Source organism: Aedes albopictus, chromosome 1, assembly GCF_035046485.1.
Source record: "Aedes albopictus strain Foshan chromosome 1, AalbF5, whole genome shotgun sequence".
NCBI lineage: Eukaryota > Metazoa > Arthropoda > Insecta > Diptera > Culicidae > Aedes > Aedes albopictus.
Window position 1 is genome coordinate 195,158,502 of NC_085136.1, and position 19,180 is coordinate 195,177,681.

The 19,180-nt window shown below is 41.7% G+C and overlaps 1 pseudogene; it reads left to right on the top strand.

Annotated features, from left to right (window-relative positions):
- The first annotated feature begins 18,071 nt into the window (after nt 1-18,071).
- Nucleotides 18,072-18,818, top strand: LOC109423165 (probable elongation factor 1-beta; annotated as a pseudogene).
- Nucleotides 18,819-19,180: the final 362 nt, after the last annotated feature.

Genomic DNA, 19,180 nt, shown 5'->3' on the forward strand with positions numbered 1-19,180 from the left:
CGTTAACGATCAAAAATCTTTTTCAGCCCCTTGAACACTTATTCCACGGCACGGGTCGCTTGACACCCGACATTGAAGTTAGTAGTCCTATTCTTAGCCGGCAAGTGCTGACTCGCAGGAGGGGGGGGGGGAAGTCAAGCCCCTATACTATCGTCCCTGCCGCCCCTGCTGGTCCATCGTACGCCGCCACCGTTCTCCTGTACATCGTCAAAGATGGTCCTAAGCAGCCGTCGCTCGAACACTTCGAGTGCTTGCGTGTCCTCCTCGAGCATAGCTCTCAGGTGTCGTTCCCGTAGGGTATCACCGGCCTGATCAGCGTTTTGTACACGGTATATTTATTGCGGGGTGAATCTTTTTCGATCGCAGGTTCTAGAGGAGCCCATACTAGGCTCGACTTCCATTGATGATGCGCCTTTGTATTTCACGGCTAACGTTGCTGTTTACCTTTAATAAGGATCCGAGGTAGACGAAGTCTTCCACAACCTCGAAAGCGTCCACGTTTATAATAACACTAATGCCTAGGCTTGCCCTGTCGTTCACGGCTCCGCCTGCCAGAACGTATTACGTTTTAAACGCGTTCACTATCAGTCCGACCTTGGCTGCTTCACGTTTCAGGCTGGTGTACAGTTCTGCCACTAGCATCTGACAATCATAGGAATCTTCTCACGAGCGAGCGTGAGGTGGTCGAGAAGTGGCGGCAGCTTTACGATCAGTAAGTCGGCTCCAAAGGCATTACAACGAGCACTTCAATGGCGACGCTGCAAGCATCGAAGGTTGCGTGGTAACAGATCTAGGAGTACGTGCGCAGGACTAAAGATTTCCAGCCCCTAACCTCCAAAAGATTAAAGAGGAGGTTAGCCGGTTGAAAAACAACAAAGCCGCTGGAGCAGATCAACTATCAAGCGAGCTTCTAAAATACGGTAGAGAAGCACTGCCGAGAGCACTACACTGGGCCATTACCAAGAATTTGGAGAAGAAAATATTGCCGGAGGAATTGATGAAAGGTACTGTGTGTCTCATCTACAAAAAGGCGACAAGTTGGATTGCTGGATCTATACTGCCGTTCTACGCCCGATTGTCCCATGTTATATGGGGATCCCATATAACATGGGACAACTACGCGTAGAACGGCAGTATACGCAATCACACTACTGAGCGCTGCCACAAAATACTCAAATTTTATGCCGTCGTCTATCACCGATTGCAAGATAGATCGTGGGGCAATATCAGTCTGGATTCATGGGTGAACGCGCTACCACGGAGATGTTCGCCATCCGTTAGGTGTTGCAGAAATGCCACGAATACAACGTGCCCACACGTTACTTGTTCATTGATTTTAAATCGGCGTATGATACAATGGCAGATTATGCACGAATACAGACTCCTGGATAAACTGATCAATCGTATATCAAGGCAAAAATGAATCGTTGACCTTCGACACTCTCGAGTCCCTTCGAATCTCGCATAGGGTTACGGCAAAGTGATGTTCTTTCGTGCTTGCTGTTTAACATAGCTATGAAGGGTGTAATAAGGAGAGCGGGGATAAACACGAGTGGAACGATTTTCACGTAGTCTGTCCAGTTGCTTTGTTTCGCAGATGATATTGATATTATAACTCGCAAATTTGAGACGATGGCGGAAACGTACATCCGACTTAGGAATGAAGCCAGGCGAATCAGATTTGTCAAAGACAAAGTCCACGATGGCAAAGGGCTCCAAGGAAGAACCACCGCGCCCGCCACCCGGAATTTCAATCAACGATGATGAAATCGAGGCGGCTGGTGAATTCTTGTACTTGGGCGCACTGGTAACCGCCGACAACGACACCAGCAGAGAAATTCTGAGACGCATTGTGGAAGTGAATCGAGCTTGCTTTAGACCAAAGCAGAACTCTACGATCGAACAAAGTTCGCCGTCACACGAAGTTAACTATCTACAAAACGCTGATTAGACCGGTTGTCCTCTATGGGAACGAAGCATGGACTCTACGTGCAGAGAACCGACGCGCCCTTGGAGTTTTAGAATGGGAGGTGCTGCGTACCATCTACGGAGGAGTGCATATGGAAGACGGGACTTGGAGAAGACGAATGAACCACGAACTGTGCGATGAGCGGGTTAAAAATAAAATAGTTCTCGAGAGCCATCAGACCCTTACAAGAAGACGTGGTGTGCAGCAAACTAGGTGGGTCGATCAAATGGAGGACGATCTACGGACCCTTTGCAGAGTGCGGAACTGGAGACACACAACTACAGACCGAGTAGAATGGAGACGACTCCTATGTTCAGAAGAGGTCACAGCAGAGGTCCCTTTCCTTCTACTCCCGATTCCTAAGAGCTTAACCTATGAAAAGGCTCATACTTAGGTACAACACATTCAAAACTCTTTGTCATAGGTGCATCTATCGGAAAAAAAAACATCCAAAATCATTTCCCCAAATCACTTCGCTAATTTGCAGCTTGAAAAACTAAGTTGATCGCATGAAAGTGAGATCGGATGACTTTGCTTAATAGCTGTTGTATACCAAATCAAAATCACCGTCTTCCTCGCTTCCCGCCTAGCAGCAGCGTGCTCGTTCACGTTTGGTCATCGCGAATCGTTGAAGCTGGTTGGTCACTGGTTGATGAACGCTTCGGTGTAAATTACCTACTATTTTGATGTCTCTTCCGATTGATCGGGGATATTCAGCTCTTCGCAATTTACCGAAACATTTTGCACAAACCAGTGGTGTTGGAAGTTTATCTACATATTTTTTGCATTGCACAGTGGTTCTACGAAAATTTTGGAAATGACAAGAATGTTGTAAGAAATTTTTGTTATCATCTGGTTAACAAACAAAATCAGTTATGGGCAATATGTATAATTCTTCAAAACAAAATGGCTCACTCCCATGGATCGGTTGTTGGTGTCAGTAACAGAAATTCATCATGATATAGCCAATAGTAAGCATTCTAAATTGCTGGTCTCAGCAGTCAAACAGTACAGTCAAAGCCACTGTGCCTTATTTGTGTGGTCATCATCTATTCCAGCAGTTGTTTGGTTATTTTGTTCAGTGTAAAACGGTATGCAATTTTAAGCAGCATCATTCATGCATGCACCAAATTAATACACATGCGAAAACGATCAACTCAATTTCAACCCCGTGAGCTGAGTTTATTTTCACCGGGCTTGTTCGTGCTGTGCGAAGTGCAGCCGGTGGCGCTTGCTCGTTGAAAAGTGGAGGCTACTAATAATTTGGTAGCGTGAAAATTTCCACCGGTTTGCAGTTTAAAAGTTGTTTTTGCCAATTTGACAATTAGCGAGGTGTGTTAATTCAATGACATGTTATGATTCCCATGCGGCTGTTGAACCCTCACTCGCCATGCTATGTGTTGCGTACGAACTTGAAACAAGATTGAAGTGGATGATTCGACCGAGAGAAAATGGATTTTTCGGGGTTCAAAGCGATCATGGTTGAGTTATTTCAGTCCATGCGTTTTAAATTGATGTATTTTTTGCGTTGAAACATAATACATATATGTGGAGATCGACAATGGTACGGCAAATGGCTTAAATAAGCTTCAAACATTTTTTCCACTTGCTTTATCTTAAATTGTTTTAGTTGTTAGGTGATCAATATCATTGATTGATTTGCTATAAGTTCAGAAATGACATAACATCGGATGGATTTAGAGACTTTTTATCCATTTTTAAGCAAAACTTCCAACATTGAAAATGGTGAACATACACTGATAGACATTCGTTTAGCCGAGGCCCAAAAAAATTCAAAAAAGTGTCAGGAAACTTGTAACGTTTTGCGTTTTTTTAGTTAAATTTAATGAAATATAACAAATAAATAGAATAAAAGTAATTTATATTTATGTTGTATTAATGTTGACGATAAAGAAATATTTTATTTGTTCGTAAAATTGGTCCATCCCTGTTACTTATGCTGATATATGTCGTAGCGTTTGTAAAAGCTTTCGTGATTTGAACTTTTATAGCATAATGCGAATGGCGCGTATCTACTTTCTGGCGAATTACAGTCATACTGCAAATTTGTCGCCATGCATGAAAATCGCCATGCAGAAAATGTTGGCGCGATTTTTAATAATAGTCATCTAATTCAATAGTGGGACTTTTGAAAAGCGGCACAGTTTCTTAGCGCAACGACTGCTTCAAATCGATCATTTCGCTACAAGATCGGCTGGAAGACAGAAGTGCGCGAATTTAATTCGAAGTATCAAGACCAAGTTTTTGAGTTTGAGTTGAGTTTAAGTCAGTTAAAGTGAATTGAAGTCTAGTTGAGTTTTTGGTGAAAGTTATTCTCGAATTTTAAAGGTAAAAGTAGTGAGTGAGTTTTAAAAAGTTATAAGTGATGTTAAACGTATTTCTTTGTGATTTCTTTCGTGTTTAGAGGACCGAGGTCCGCAAATTCGCGATTTCTGCAATTGATTTATTTGTCGAAGGAATTGAACTACGAAAAAAGGTAATTTTTTGCTTATTAAATTAAAAGTGCTTATGATTAACATTAATTCCTGTTGGACGTGTAGCGCCTAGCGCTTTTTTCGTACGGCTGGTTTTTTCGTCGTCGTTCGGCGGTATCCCTCGCCGAATCGGGGTTTCGTAGGCGGATTGAACCGCCAGTTTCGTCCGTGAGTCATCGTTTCCGACCCGTGTGCCCAGCAAAGGCCCGCCTTTCAGAAGGCAGTCAAACGGAGGCGCGAGTGAAGTCGCTCAATCATCTCCGTAGCGAAGTATTCCCGTCGGCCGCCAATCACCGACGGTAAGGCCCTCTTACGTCATACCCCGTGGGCCGGAATCAACGAGAGCCGGTTCGTAGCAGCGTGTCGCCAATTGCACGTCACGAACCCGGTCCGTATCTAGGAAGATAGAGGTTGCGGCATTCCCCGCTCGGTCATAGCTGGAAGCATAGTACGCGAAGCCGGGTCGCTGGGCTCTGTTTGCGCCTTTATTGACCGGAGAAAGACCATCCCGGGAATCGCTCGGCATCCGCCGAAGCTCTCTCGTTCGTCCAACAATCGGAAGCTTCCGTCCAGCCGCCACTCCCTCCGCACCGGTAGTTCGGCCATACCGCACACGGGTCCCTTTGTCGACGCTGCGCGCCAAATCGCAGCACGGACTCGTCGGCAGCCGCCATTCTGCTGTCGCCGCTGTTGAGCATCGAGGTAGTCGCCATCGTTGAGTCGTCGAGCTACGCCACCCCGTCATCGAGCATCGCAACACCAAAACCTGCGCAGGTATGTGAAGAGCTTTTAGTTACATGGCCATGTTTGCTCTTTTTCCATTCCGTTACGAATTTTCCGTCCAATACGAATGAAGTTGCTAAAATAGATAGTTAAAGTTTTTGAAATTAGTTCAGTTCCGTTACGTTTCACATTGCTTTTTTAATAAACATACTCACTACAGTCCGTTACGTTTTGATTCCGTTTTCGCTCGAATGAGTAAGCATCCCTTCCAGGTATCCATAAGTTCTTCTAGCCTGTGAAAGAGTTGAAGTTTAGTTTGCGTTTTCGAAGAAATTCTGCCGTTTTTTCCATGAACCGTTCAAAACCGTCCCTGAGTGAGAAAGTCTCTAGCAAAGTCGGGCAAAATTAAACACGACCGGTGGTCTCTCTTTGAGAGTGGCGCTTAAGCCACCGCGCTTTATCGACCCTCAAGAATAGTTTAGCGAACGGTTACAAACTCATACAAAAGATTTTATCATAAAACTTTTTTATGGGTGTGAAGAATTAGCCTAAGTTAAAGTTCACAAATAAAAAGAAATTAAATAAAAAACTTTGAAGAAATATATTATAAATGTGTCTTAGATTTGAACCACATTCATGATTAATTTGAAAAGAACATCTAAATTATGAAACAAGTAGTTCATGCTAGAAATGTTAATACTTTGGGTGCCATTTCTCCAGTTAGCCTAGTGGTTAAGGCTATGGATCGCCAATCCGGAGACGGCGGGTTCGATTCTGGTTCCAGTCGGGAAAATTTTCTTGACTCCCTGGGCATAGTGTATCATTTTACTTGCCACACTATTAGGGCGCCTGGTTGCCTCAAGGGAAATGGTCAGGGGTTGGTCTGTCCTCGGAAAGATTACGGTAAATACCCGTTTTATTTTTAAACTAACGTTTATTAACTGGTGTTGACCTTTCGCCAGGTCAGAATATACTGTATGTCTATGCTAGGAAACATAGGGTTTTATAGGCTTTGACAGCAGCTTGGAACCTTCCCGAAGCTGCTGCCATGATGCCGACGTCGATGCGGTGCGATGGTTTGTTGGAAGGCGTCCTTAACACAATATAGGGCTCTGTATTGTTTTGATTTTGTATGGGGTTTTGACGTTTCTTGGCCTTGTTGTTTACACAATTTATGTAAGAGTGAAGGAGAAGGAGAGAATTTCATGCAGTGCCCAATAGGGATTTGAATGAGTTGCTGTGATCGGTTGAAGATGTTAATGACCACGTGGCTGCCAGAGCGGTTTGGGCTCGAACACACACAATAAACAAATTCATGCAATGGCTGGCAAAGAAAGCCCCTTAATCAATAACTGTGGAAGTGCTCAAAGAATACTAAGTTGAAGCGAGGCAGGCCAAGTCTCAGTGGAGACGTAGAGCCATAAAAAAAGAAGAATAAGAGTGCCATTTTTAAAAATGTAAGAAGTCCAATGTATGTTATTTCAGCCAGAATATTGGGAGCTATTACAAGACGTAGGGTAAAGTGGGGTAAGATGCCACATTTTAAACTTTCATCGTTTTCAATGACAAATAGCCTCATTTATAAGACTTTCAATGTGGTAACAGCAACTAGACAAAATTGCTCGATACTTCAGCAAAAATATTCACTAAACTATTGCATTTTCATCGATTTACATCGATTTTAAATACTGGGTCGTAAAACGGCAGTGGTGCAAAAAGGCCATCTGCCATGGGGTGAGATGCCACTTCATGAAAACATTCAATAATTACGTCCATCAGTTTTGGGGCATTTCCGACTCTCTTTCCCCCTCTGCCCCGCTTTTTTCGTATACTCAATATATGGAGTGGGCATTTTTTTTATTACCGTACGGGATTGGGCCAAAGGCTCTCAGATTTTCACGAAACTTTTTCCACAGGCAGGGCTCCTGGATATATGAACAAAAAAATGAGAAAAATTCAGGGTCGCCTATTTTCCTGGAAAACTCAGGTGGAAATTCTTTCTTTTCCCCTGACACTTTGAAAAATTATAACTCAAGAACGAAGCATCACAGAAACAAAGTTTTTTTTAGGAAAAAAACTGCCCGAACTCGGTTATTTTTCACAAAATTGACCATAACTTAAGAAAGAAAAAAAAAAGTCCATTCCAAAAATTTCATCGATCAAAGCTAATTTTCCGCGAGTTCTGGAATAGTTTTTCCAGCTTTTCTTTTTGAATTCTCACAACGGTGAAAAATTTTGTGGAAAACTTTTTCCAGTTCATTTTTTTTATTCCTAGGAAAATTTACTTTCATTTTCATTAAAAAACTTTGTTTCTACGATGCTTCGTTCTTGAGTTATAGTTTTTCAAAGGAAAGGCTTACATGATACATTTGGACATTTTTCAACAAAATTGGCCATAACTCAAAAACGAAAAAAAAAGTGCATTCCAAAAATTTCAGCGATTAATTTTTTCACGAGTTCGGGCATTGTTTTTCCGGCTTTTCTTTACGAATTTTCTCAACTGTGGAAATTTTTATTAAAAACTTTTTCCAGTTCATTTTTTTTTTTGATTTTTGAGAAAATTTGCTTTCATTTCCTATAAAAACACTTTGTTTCTATGATGCTTCGTTCTTGAGTTATGATTTTTCAAAGTAAGTAGTGTCAGGGGAAAAAAAAAGTTTTCACCTGAGTTTTCCGGGAAAATAAGCGACCTTGAATTTTCCTCATTTTTTTTTTGTTCATATATTCATGAGCCCAGCCTGTGGAAAAAATTTCATGTAAATCCGAGACCCTTCGGCCCAATTTGTACGATAATAAAAAAAATCCCCGAGTGTCACCTTCCTCCCCGCTAAACGATGACCCCTAACATGGATAGCGTAGACATCAACAACCATGCACCTTCCATGTGTGCCTCAATCTCCTTGGAAACACATGGCTGATAGTAAAATCACCCGAAAACCTTAATTACAAGCACGAAAAACCGGAAGTTGTCAGTTTTCATTGGGAAATCAAAAGATTTTCCGTGGGTTTGGCGGCCTAGCCTCTAAAACAGCGTTTCTCAAACTATTGGTCGCGACCCACTGGTTGGTCGCGGGCTAATTATTGGTAGGTCACGAAGTCTTGATTAACTTATGTCAAATAATACTGCTAGCCATTTTTATTTTCAAATACTTCCTTAAAGAATCAGCAGTAAGCATTTTCAGTTAAACTTATTTACATGCCAGGTTCAGCAGTTAAAATATTAAAAAATGAGAACTCAAAAAAAAATCAAAAAACTATCAAACTTCGACAAGAAACCTCATCTTTACCGAACTTCAGTAAAGCTAATTTTCGGTAAAATTTTGCTGATGGAAGTGAATGCTGATAATCTGAACTTTAACGGAAGTCAGAATAACTAGAAAGGGATTTATATAAAAATGGAAATAAATGTGTATGGAGGATATGATTAAAACATTAAAGAGGATTCATCTGAGCATCCAGCACTACTGTAATTCTAAAAACTACTTGATTTTCACCCACTTGCTGTGAATATTTATTAATCCGATATTTCATTTAAAAGTAGATTTTAAAGATCTGCTGAAGCATAAAATTGCTACCATATCTTCAAGAACTTTGTCAAAATTGTATGTTTTTGGTTTATTTTTAGATCGTCTAAAACCTTAAAACCTGTTCTGAATTTTATTAATATTAGCTTTATTTACGAGGCTTTAAGCCCTAGTCTGATTCGCTTCGGCACCTGCTCTGAAGTGTTGTATGGAGCCAGACTGGTTAACTATATTAGAAACTTGGAATCTCATCAAAAATTCTTAAGACTAAGAATTAACTGATACTGCGAACTTAGAAACCTCAACCTTACCTAGACTTCTTTTCTAAAAATAAAAAGAGCACTGTAAATTAAAGAAATGCATTTTTTTTTTTAAGTTTGAGTGCATCGTAACTTAAGTTCATCACAACCTATGAAAGTGATAAAATGTCAGTCCAAATTTGCCAAAAAAATGTATTTTATGAAAAAAACTCTATTAACCTTGCGTAACTCGCGTGGTTGACCACCACCGTCAGCACCTCGCTAATGCTGAGTACAAAAAGCGAGATTTTTTCAAAGTATTGTACAAAATACAACAGCGCAATCGCTCGAGGGCTAAAATTAAAAGTGGGTCGCAAGGTGAAAAATTTTGAGAACCCCTGCTCCAGAAGAATGTATAATGCAAACATATCTTGACACCATTCACCTATAGTAATGATAAAGTCCCATTCAGGAATGATTTTATGAGTTGGGCCATTTTACCCCATCTTGGCATTTTAGGCTTTGTTCCCCTAATAGTAGTGAACGCTGTGATTTATACAAGCTAAACTATCATATTCCGTCAAAACAATACTTAAATATGTGATTTTTTGATGGTTTGCGGTAATTTTATCTTTAAAAAAAATTTTGTCGTAAATTTTCGACCTGCACTCTTCGTGATACTTTTATTGGAGTCTTTTTGCGAAAAAATAGAAAAAATATGCCTCGGCTAAACGAATGTCCACCACTGTATCCTTTGAGTCATACTACAAGATATACAGTTTGCAGAATACAAACAATACAAATTCAATAGTATCATATAGAATCAACCCATTTCGTAAGATTAAGTAGCCTGTCAATACATTGCATTGGTGGTTCCCCATCTTATCGTGGCCTTCTGGCAGCATACGGATTCCACATCGGGTTAATTGATCAGCGTTCAAGACAATCACCGATTGACCCAGTTTCCTACCTCTCTTCGTAAGAACGGAAGTGTTGTTGCTCAGTCAGGGCATGCGTCATCGATCAATCCATTGTGGAACAGGTGGCTATCGGAAGGGGTGATGATGCCCGAAATTTACAGCAGATGCGATAAGACGTCCCAACACCTTTTAAATGATTTTTAAATTAATTAAACATTTTTCCCATTTGTTTTCGGAAAATTATGCAACATTCTACCGCGAGAAGGGGCATACGACTGATGTAACTGGCTAATAACCGAGCCGAATGACTTGTAATTGTTTGAGGAGCGGTAGAATAATAACAATAATAAGCAATTATGCACTCATAATTTTGAAGAGCTTTAATATTAGTTCGTAAACTGTTTACTTCTAATTGTAATGATTGTTTCTTTTCAACGGATCTGGGCGTTCCTAGAGCACTTGGTCAGCAAAGTGATGAATTGAAATGAAAATTACAAAAATGCGTTTACTGTTGGTCTTGATCCACGACTTTCAGACTGTTAAACGGGTGTTACAATCTGTAATTACACAAAACACTTATTTTTGCAGCATGTAGTTGCTCAACGCAACATTTTTGTGAATTTATAATGACGTTCACGAAAAAAAAATCCACTCATGTCTTATGTTTTTATTTGTATATTGACTTCTAGACTACAGGATGAATATGAAGAAATAGTGAACAAAAAAATCTAAGTTCCATTCAATCCTATTGCGGATTAGATATTAACAAAGCAGCTAATAAATTTTGCATGAAAATCAAGAAATTTTGCTTAATGACAGTTGGCCACGCAGGGTGACTTCTTATTCATGAAAATTGATAAAATTATTCAATAATTCAATTCAATTCAGTTTGAAAGCGCCATGATTCGGCTTCTGATAGTTCCACAAAATCACTTTGATAATTATGTATGTATATCTACATGTCTACGTAATCAATCAAGTTAGCCCTCATTCAGTATACTTAAATGATGACACAGCACCTTTTTCACGGTTCGATTCTTGGGAAGGGCATCCATCAAACCATCGAATGTTCCGTCGCTTTGAGCGTGCGGCCCAAATTCGATGAATATTTAGATGCACACGTAACGCTATAAATAGGCATGTTAACATGAAATCAGAAGACGCCGCCCATCTTCTTGATACTCCAGATTTCTGTCCAGAATAGATAATTAATCGAAACACTGATGGTGCGTGTTTCCACATTCAGTTCTGTCAGTTGATCTCTTCAAAAACGGTCATTTACAAAGTAGCCTCCACATCATGTGAGTGAGCCCTTTCTAATGATTTCCCCCCGAGGCTGTAGGGCGGCCGTAATCGATCTTCACTGAGTGCAGCTGAATGATCCCCACCATTGGCGTTGGGATGGGAGTATGGTATCAAAACCAACGGCCGGCCATGGAGCATCACTTTTCGTCGGGGTAGACATTTGAAAGGGGGCAAAACACCAATTCATCATGAGTAATGATACCGAACTATGACTTGTCTCGGCAAGGGGCGGTTTTTGGGTGCGTGCGCTGCAATGGATACCCGAAATGTGTCTTATGAACGCCCCAAAATATGCGTTAATTCATTTATCAACACGGATTTTCATGAAGAATGTTGAACTGCAAAATAAAGTATTGGCGTAGCTAGGGGTGTGGAAAGCATTATGTAGAAATGTATTCGAATCGCGTCTAAGTTCAGCGGTTTTCCCATTTTGTCTCTAGTCGTTTTTAAGTTAATCCTCCATTATAATGCTTGATTTCATCATGGTTAACAATTACATTTTAGTACAAGGACCTCAGCAGCAAAAAGGGGTTTGCGATAGGAAATTCTGGTCGTGGAACTTTCTGACTCCAAACTTTTTCGGGAACACTCGTATGCTGAAGGACCCCAATCCAATTCAACGCCAATTTTCTCCGGGTCACGCTCCAATGTGATACAAGTAAGGTGAAGAGATCATTTTGTATAATACACAGCCTTTTGCTAGTGTGTGTGCGCTGTTTTATATTTTTCTTAGCAACCCGCAGCATCTTGACAACGCTTGACGTCATACAGTCAGTTGTTGTGATTTTCAATGCCCGCCCAAATTCTCTGCCTTCCCACTACTGCCCCTACATTCAACTGTTATCAAGGGTGATTCGCATGTTGTTATTTATTCAAACACAAACGAGGGTAACTTTTGCAGCGTCAGAAAACAAATCTAGGGATTGCTAAATGTTATAACAATTTCTTCTATTTTAGGTTGAAATGCAGCTACTGGATTATTTCAAGCTTTGGCTTACTATTGAAATATATAAAATTATCTGAATATGAAACAAAAAATGCGATAGTTCGTGTGTCAATGACCCTGGTACCTCGTCAGAAGGCACGATTTCCCCCAATAGTGCCATATGCTAGGGAAGCCAAAAATGAAATTCCTCCGAATATTATCGCTCTAGACCCTCCAAAATTTGAATTGAGCGAATGCATTGGGAGTTGAGGGAAGTTTTTCTTCAAGAAATAGAAATGTTCAAAGTGATTTTGTTTTTCGAACTCATTCCGCTTTGGTAGATGTGAATATTGATGGTAGAACAGGCAGTACGACAAAAACATAGATGTTGTTGAGCTCGTATGACGTCACCACCCTCCCCTCAAAAGTTGTTTACTATTTCTTCTTACTAATACAGGCAAACGACGAGTTCCTCCTCACCTCCCTTATATCACATTGGTCACGCTCCACCTGGTTCACCAATCATGGTCCCTCCGCACCATGCCTTCTTGTATAAACCGGTTCAGTAGCGAACACCAACTTTGCAGGGTTGTTGTCCGATATTCTTTCAACATAGCCTGTCCACTAGGGTGACCGACACTTATATGAAAAACAAAAATTTCGAAAAATGCCTAGTCTTACCTCCTAAATCAGTTGTTTTGGACTCCCAGATGCTACGTTCAAAATTTGAGCAGAATCGGTTGAGCCTAAGGGGGCGCTCAAAACGCTTGAAGTTTGTATGAGAAACCTTGCCCAAATGTATGCAGAAATTTTAAGTTTTCGAATTTTGCCGCTAGGTGGCACTGTAAGTGTTCAATAAATAAACCCTTTGGTATTATTGTAGGTGACTATATGCCAAAGAACTTTGTCGAAGACCACGAAGTGATCCGACGGCTGTGAAAAAAGTTATACCCTAGGCAAAGTGAGGCAAAGCATTAAGATTTCATTATTGATATTATTCCTTTACATGTATTGGAAAAATAACAATAAAGTTTATCCTTACTTTACCTAGGGTATAACGTTTCTCACTGACGTTGGATCACTTTGCGGTTCTCGACAAAGTTGTTTGGCATATAGTCACCTACAATAATACCAAAGAGTTTGATTATTGAGCACTTACAGCGCCACCTAGCGGTAAAATTCGAAAACTTAAAATTTCTGCATATATTTGGCCAACTTTTCCCATACAAACTTCAAGCGTTTTGAGCGCCCCCTTAGGCTTAATTGATTTTGCTCAAATTTTGAACGTAGCTTTTGGGAGTCCAAAACAACTGATTTAGGATGTAAGACTTGGCATTTTTTGAAGTTTTTGTTTTTCATATATGTGTGGGCCACCTTACTGTCCACTGTATCCTTCCGGCTTTGGTCACCTTCGGCATGTAGGGTTCCCATAGAGTGCAGCGAGATCGTGGTGCACCCTTGTCCGCTACACACCGTTCTCCTGTACATTGCCAAAGATCACCCTTAGTAGCAAGGATGGATCACTTCTAGTAACAAATGATAAATGTGAAATAACATGAAATAACAGGATACGAACAATCCAAGATTGCCTTTGCTCTTGCAAAAGCATGATGCCGACCATTATTGCTGCTTCGCTTTTCAGGCGGGTGTACATTAGTGCGGGTCATCGGAACCGTTTTCTCAGATCAAAGCTTTTTTGGTTCCGTTTCGGGTCCTGAGTACCTGTGCAAAATTTGAGCACGATCGGTTGCGTCTACACTTTGCGCATTGCAATTGAAATTTGTATGGGATTTTGTATGGGAAAACATACTTTTTTTGCATTTTTGTCATAAGTTGAAAAAGTTTGTCTGAAACTTTTTAACCGATACTATTAAATGATAGCCTAGGATGTTCTGGAAAACTTTGTTAAAGACCGCAAAGCGATCCGATGCTTGTGAAAATAGTTATAACCAACGAACCGCATACATGTGTTTATGTTTTAACATGTAAAGGAATAACAATAGCAACAAAATCATGCTGTTTCGCCAAGCAATACCAATGCTATAATTTTCTTCATAAGCTTCAGATCACTTCGCAGTCTTCGACAAAGTTTTTCAGGACACCCTAGGCAATGTTTTCACTTTATCGGTTACATGGTTTTAGAAAAAAAAATTGAGCTTGTTATGGTGAATATATGACGAAGCCACACCTAGAATTTTCAAGAGCACACATCTGAAGAACCGAATGTCGGTTTGAGCTGAAAAGTTGATCGATTGGTCACCACCAGCGGGTAACCAATCGATCAACTTTTCAGCGCAAAGCGACATTCGGTTCTTCAGATTTGTGCTCTTGAATATTTTAGGTCTGGCTTCGTCATATATTCACCTTATGTGAGAAATGCAAAAAAGTGTGTTTTCCCATGTAAAACCCCATACAAACTAACTTCAACGCGATGCGCAAAACTAGACATAACCGATTGTTCCTAAATTTTGCACACTTATTTATGTCCTTAAATGGGATCAAAAAAACCTTGATCTGATGGGATACCATTGAATTTTTCATTTTTCCATATAAACGATGACCCACTCTAGTGTACATCTCTGCCACCTTTCCAAATGTTCTAGTGGAGGCTCGACTGTATCGTTTCAACTATCATTGAAAACGGATACGCAGTCTTGAAATTAGCAAACGATGTTTATTACTTGCCCAACGTTTCGACACGGGGTTAGTGTCTTCTGCAGTGTTCCTGAAGAAGACACTAACCCCATGTCGAAACGTTGGGCAAGCACTGGCGTAGCCGCGTAGCCACGGGGGAGGGGGATTTAGGGTTGACCCTCCCCCCTCCCCCCCAGGGCCCAAATCAAAATCGCGGCAAGCTGTGCGCGCGAGCAGCTGCTTTTTAAAATAGTTTGTCACGTTTTTCTCAGGTCCGCGTGGTTTTGCATTCGGCTGATGGTGCTACGCCATCCGGTAGCTTTTTCCTTGAAAAGTGTTGGCAAAGTGGCTATAAGCTTAACATCTGTTTTTCGTGAATATTCCGTGGGTTTCGTTCGTAATACGCCACATCTTCAGTGTTTTTTTTTGTGTGCGGTGCTGCTGTGTGGTGCAGGATTCCTGATTATGTACGTTTCGAAAAGTTAATAATCTGAACAAATCTGAGTGAAAATCGAAGTTCTGTGAAGAAAATTGTATATAAATTGATAAAGTAATTGACGTATGGTCTTCCGATGTGTGGTGATTTTGCACGATAGCGATGAAATGAAACTGGAGGGACCAGGCCGGTGCTACGCCATCCGGATGGTTTTCCGCGAGTGAATGAGTGTTTGTTCCGTGTTAATTTGGATGAGAAGCAACATTTGTTTTTTGTGAATGATTGTGTCCACGTAGTTGATCGAAAGGCTAGTAGAGCTTCGCCTACCGCATGTGTTTTATGTGTGATTGCATGCCATGGACTACTGCACGAATTTATTCTGGCCTGCTTACTATCACACGAAATTTGACGTTTGAGAGGTGTCGGCACCGCTTAAACGTCAAATTGTCTGTGGGAGTAAGCAGGCCAGCATAAATTCGTGCAGTGGACCATTGTTCGCAGCACGGGACTTGAAAATGGTGCGACGTTTGCGACGTTATCGAGAGGGCCGATTTGTTCTCAGATTCGCGTTTTGCTCTGATAGTTTTTCGGTTTCAAAAAGTGTGTTGTGTGGATCATTGACAAGCTCCTGTAATTGCGTTTTTACGTCTTTAGTTGTGATATGAATCAGGAACCAGAATCCAACAGTGTAGATTCATATCCGATGAAGCGACGCTTGTTCCAATGATGACGGATAGGGCGACGGAGGCGACGACGTGTAAACTTGACTGCGCTGTCAAGACGTTTCCATGGTTATGGCAGCGCTACCTTGAATGGTTTCTGGTGAGATTGTCCTGATTACATATAACTACAATAATTGTACTAAATACGCGCCAGCTCCAAAGATTACCTTTGAAGCAGGAAGTGTGCTTGCAATATCGTTATCCATTTGGTAACGGTAATGCAGACATGCGGGGCTTGTTGTAAGTGAAAGTGACCTCGGAATGGACGTGAGTAACCAGGCATTCTGAAACGGGTCACTAGATCCCAACAGAGCTATCATCCTTTAACTCCCGGGCTAAAGATGATTTCAGTTTTCATATTAAAATTTTGTAAAAAATAATATAGATAACTGCAGACATCTTTCTTCCATAATGCCAATGCTGGACAGACTGTCCGCACTGGACAGTGGGAGTTGAATTGTATATACACGCATACACGCACAAAACCCCCCCAGAGCCAAAATATCTGGAACAAATTTGCAGTATAAAACGCTTTGCGATGAAAAAATTTTTCGGCTGCGCCGGTATTTTTAGCCTACGGCTCAAATTCATTGTATATATTTACAAAATGTGAGTGTCAAATAGAAAAAGGTATTATTGAACATCGAAAACCCCTCCCAGACCAAATTTCTGGCTACGCCACTGTGGGCAAGTAATAAAAATCGTTTGTAATAGTAATAAACATCGTCTCCTACGGGTAGGAGACCTAAGGACTATGCTCTAGGAGAACATGCAAGCACTCGAAGTGTTCGAGCGTCAGCTGCTTAGGACCACCTTTGACGGTGTACAGGGGCCTGATAAACCCCTCCGCTTGTAAGTCAGCCGCGTAAATGCAGGCTAAGAATAGGACTACTTACCCCAATTCAAAGTGTCAAGCGACCCGTGCCGAGAAAGGAATGATCTAGAGGGTGAAAAAGGTGCTCGATCGTTAACGGAGCTTGTGGGGATCCCGGGCACACCCCCCCCCCCCTTTCCACACAGTATTTCATCCCTTACCGCGTTAATGCAGGGCTCTGGCTTGGTGGACCGTCTTTCCCGTACTACTCGTAAGTGTCCGCGAGGCTAGGCGGCTATTACTCCGAAAGCCGACAGTAAGTCGGACCCCAACCAAGCGTCCCAGATTGTATGGAACAGGGGACTGTGACCATGATTAGGCCCTCACAAACCACGAAGTAAGGCGGATCACAGGAGGACCCACATTGGACCATATTTGAGCGGAAGAGGAAGAACCACGAGATGAGCAGGAGCGAAGGGGCACCAAATTTAGGAGGTATATGAGGGTAGGTGCCATACGCGAGAAGGCAACGTGCTCGTCATTTTGCTGAACAGTCTAAGTACTTGGACATCTTGGAGGAGATGAAGAGCGACGCCAAGCTCGTAGATATGGGACCTGACGTGCGCAATATTAAGGGACGAATGACCTTCGGGTTGAAGTCCCTTGACAACAACAATAGAGGTGTGTAGTACTAGACTTACTCGTACGGTTGAGATGATTCTCGAGCTCAAGCGCAGCCTATAAAAGTCTGGCGGAAGAGGTCCTTGGTGAAGGCACCCAGTAGGCCGTCCCTATTTGTACAAAAACTGGAAATGTTAAAAGTTCAATATTGCAAAACGATCGGTTTAGCTAAAAAAATCAATCAGGCCAAAATTTGGAGTTCGTATCTCAAGACCACTAAGCCTTAGCTTACCTTAGCTTAGACTGACTGCACGTATCTATGGTTGCTACTCCGTGATTAACCCGAACCAATGACAGTTGCACAATGAATCAACTGAATAATTGACTGGGAGTGGTCAACATTCTCACTGTGCACGCTTCAGAGGCTCTCTTTAACGGTACAATAACGGCGCCGGCCACGTCCTTGTAGTCAGGTTGGAAGAGGGAAGGAATGTTAATAGCAACCTTTGTTATGTGAAAGTTGGCGTTTACTGCACGTCTCCACCAAAAGCTGCAGGAAGGTATCGTTGGGTCAGGATTCACTTTGATAAGTAATATGACCTTCGTACCTCAAGACCACTTAGCCTTGACGAAAAACTACCTATAAATATTTACATTTTGACATTTGGTCAAGATCCCAAAGGAAACCTACCATATTTTGCTCGATAATTCATTCACGTTAGGTCGCCTTTCTCTTCATGAATCTACCACTGCTGGTTGAACATCGTGCTATGCTAAGATCGGACGTTTTCCTAATGAAAATCACGTAAAAAATCGCTAAATATGGCCTTCGGAGACGTCAAGACCCCAAAGGGACTACAGGAACTCAACAACTTCCTCGCCGATCACAGCTACATCGAGGGATACGTTCCATCAAAGGCCGACCTGTCGGTGTTCGATGCCCTGGACAAGGCTCCGGTTGGAGTTTACGTCCATGTTCAGTGCTGGTACCGTCACATTGCTTCGTCCAGTAGCCAGGAGCAAGCTGCTTGGGGAGGCCAGGCCCTACCACAGGTTTCTGAAGGCAAACCGACCGTTGCTGCCCCAGCCAAGCCTGCTGATGATGACCACGATGTCGATCTGTTCGCATCAAATGATAAGGAGGAGAGTGCTGAGGCCGCTAAGCTAAAGGAGGAACGCCTGGCCGCCAACAATGCCAAGTAGTCGAAGAAACTCATCCGCATTGCCAAGAGTTCTATCATCCTGGACGTTAAGTCGTGGGACAATGAAACCGATATGAAGGAAATGGAAAAGAGCGTCCGGACTATTGGGATGGACGGTCTGCTGTGGCGTGTCGCCAAGTTGATCCCGGTTTGTTACGGAATCAACAAGCTGCAGACCTGCTGTGTCATTGACGACAAGGTTTTGGTCGATAAGCTGCAGAAAACGATCCAGAACTTTGAGGATTTTGTCCAATCCGTCGAAGGAAACTTTAATAATAGATTTTGTTGAAGCAGCAATCAACAAAATCTATTATTTAAAGTTTCCTTCGATAATAAACAAAAATGATTCAAAAACGAAAAAAAAATATCGCAATTCTGAGCACATTTTTGACCTTAGGGTCATAAAATCGTCAATTTTAATAGAACGGGGTATTCTTTTCGTTGAAGAAATTTCATGTTTTTTTTTTTTGAGATCCCATACATTTTTTGAGAACTTTAAACGCCGTGGGGGACCACTTAGCCTTGAGATACGGACTCCAAATTTTGGCCGGATTGTTTTTTTAACGATCGTTTAGCAATATTGAACTTTTAACTTTTCCAACTTTTGCAAAAATAGGGACGACCTAGTGTCCAGGTAAGGGCTCTAACAGT